Source organism: Arachis hypogaea, chromosome 3 (genome assembly GCF_003086295.3).
Source record: "Arachis hypogaea cultivar Tifrunner chromosome 3, arahy.Tifrunner.gnm2.J5K5, whole genome shotgun sequence".
Lineage (NCBI taxonomy): Eukaryota > Viridiplantae > Streptophyta > Magnoliopsida > Fabales > Fabaceae > Arachis > Arachis hypogaea.
Window position 1 is genome coordinate 97,825,831 of NC_092038.1, and position 3,065 is coordinate 97,828,895.

Here is a 3,065-nt window from a genome sequence, read left to right on the forward strand (position 1 = left end):
CCTCACTGAGTCCGACGCCACTTCTCAGCGCCTCCGTTTCACCTTCCTAACGCCGATTCTGCATAAGGTTGCCACCATCATTGGGTGGCACTACCCTTTCCTTTCCTATCCAATTCTGTTACTGCACCTTCCAGGTTCCCCTGCTTCCATCTCTGCATTTCATTTCTTCTTCTATTCAATTAAGTTAGTTAGCTTAGTTTAAATTTTGATTGATTAGGATAGCTAAAAATGCATGTGGTTAGGTAGCCAGGATGTGGTTAGAAGATTCTAGGCCTGATAAGTGCTCCATTTTTGTTATCTGAAATGGCTAAATGTTACTTGCTTATTGAATGGTGATGATGTTGTTGTTCTGTGCATCTCATGTACTGCTGTGTTCATGATGCATTCATATAAATTGATTAATTATTGCCTTGCTAGTTTGATGCTGCTTGGATTCATATGTGTGATTTTTGCTGCTACTTGTTATCCGGAAACGTCCAATTTACTGCCGGAATGCTGCCAAATTTTTTTTGGAAACTCCCTTTTGTTAACTTGCAACCTAGAAACTGAACTTGGCACTTTTGAATTTGAGATTTACTTGACTTACACCAAGTTCAATTCATAGGTTGATTTGACCAGCTTTCTGTTTTATTTTGGTTCCCTCATCTGTGTATTGATGATTGACGGAGTTAAAGTGCTAGTTGACAAATTTCTGTGTCAATTGGAACTTGATTAACCAATCAATCTTGAACCTCTATTATGTCATGAAACGCTCAAGATAGGCCCAACTACTTTCCTTCATGATCGTTTTCAAGTTTATTCTTCATTGATCATTGAAGCTCTTTTCATAAACTTTCAAGTGGCCTAATCTTGTGCATTCCAATTGAGGTTCTTTCATGTTGTAATTGTTGGTGCAATCTTGCTTATACAATCATTTTCATTGTCTAATCTGCCTTAGGTTACATAAGTACATTTTCAATCTTTCAACACCAATTTTTACAAACTTAGTGACCATGGGTATTGATGATGACTTACTTTTCCATTCTATGCTTTCATGCAAATCTATATTTTATCATCAATGACTTGCATCATCTTCATGAATGTGAGTGTGCTTGTTTTCTATATGTTGTGAATTTCTCTTGGTTAAGCTCCATAATGATCATTCCACTAATTTCTAACCATTTCTCTAACTTTTGACTTAATTACCTCTTTAACTCCATTTTTTAGTTTTAACTTTAGCCCTTACACATTATTTTGAGGTGTGATAATTGTTGTGGCTTAACAAACAAGCACTTTGCTAGCATTGCTTGAATTTTTGGTTTGTATCCTATTTGGTGTTTGATCTCTACTTTCTTGCATTCCAAGAGTTTTCTTCCTTAACTCACTTCATGAATATGTCAATCCTCTTGTTGTCTGTTTTTCTGTCTATACTTAATTCCTTGCTTTACAATCCTATGCTTTGCTTAATTGTTTATATCCTGTGATTTCTATTTTCTCCAGGATGACTGACAGAGGAAAAGCAAAGGTTACCTCTCGAAAAAGGAAAAAATCTCAATCTTCCACTACTTCTGTATTCTCCAGTTATGCCAAGAACCCTCTTTCAGACAAGGAGAAAGCAGATCAGTTACTGCCCCCTACCGACGCAGATAGGTTTCCTGATATGTACTGTGAGCTCCGCCTATCACTCTTTCAGAATCGGAAGCTCAACCTGGAGAAGAAGCTGGTTATCCCTTATTAATTTAATTTCTGGCCATTTTATTTCCTTGTTCCTTATTTCAAAAACCCAAAAAGATACTTTATCATAACCAATAATAAACACTTTCCTGCAATTCCTTGAGAGACGACCTGAGGTTAAATTTTAATTGGTTTGATTAAGTGACAAACATATTAAATTTGATTGAGGTTGAATTTTCAGTTTTGAACTATACTTGCAACGCGATTATTTTTGTGAAATTCTTTACCGACGATTTTTTCCTTATCAATTTTTGGCGCCGTTGCCAGAGAATTGCAAATGTGTACCTTGTTATTGGTTATTGTATATATGTGAATATTGTGAAATGCTTCTTTGTTAGTTCTTGCTAGTTTTAGGAGTTTGCTTCCATTATTTCTTATTAGCTTCTGATTTTATTTTGTCTTTTCACTATGAATTCTCATCATTTTGGCTATGAGTGTAGTTACAACTATGTTGTAGGAAGTAGATATTACAATGAGAACATGCATCAAGGATGGAACAATCAAAGATGGGAGGAGCCACAGGGATTTGATCAACCCTCTTGGCAACAACCTCCTCCAATGTACTATCAACAACCATTCTATGATGCATACCAAGACAATGGTTTTGGTGGACCTCTTCATGACAATCAACACTCACCACAATATACCTTTAAACCCCCTCCTCAACATAGTTTTGAACTACCGTACTCACAAGTCCCATGTTACCAAACACCCCCATATGACCTTAATCCTTACCCATACCAAGAGCCTTATGAGCCTTACGAGCCATACTTAGAACCACCCCCATTCCAACCCATTTACTCCCAAGAACCACCATCTCCATATACACCATGACCATATCCATCAATCCAAGAGCCATATGATCCTAATTATGTTAGCCAAGCGGAAGAAATGGATCGACTTCAAGCAACAATCCATCAAATGGAGCGAGAAGAAAGCCGAAAAGAACAGGAAGCTCTCATGACTAGCATATCTCAACTTGAGAACAAGGGATTGAAGTGTGTTGTGCAGCAAGTGGAGAAGATGGAGAGTGTTGAACCGCCATATCCATATCATGAAGAACCACCTTCTTACCATGAATCTTTCTTCCCAAGAAATGAACCTTCATATCCACTTCAAGCTCCAATGGATGACACTTTTGTTGTTCTTCTTCAAGAGCAAAGAGAGATGGAAATAACGACACAAGAGTTCATAGCTACCTTGATTGAGGTAGTAGGTAATTTAGCTTCACTGCGGTTCAACACTCCAAGTGCTCCCGTGGCCGCATGTGGGGAATCTAATGAAGACCGTAGCATGAAGGAGACACTCGAAACTCTGATGGACAATGAGGAACGCGACTTTGTATTGGAACA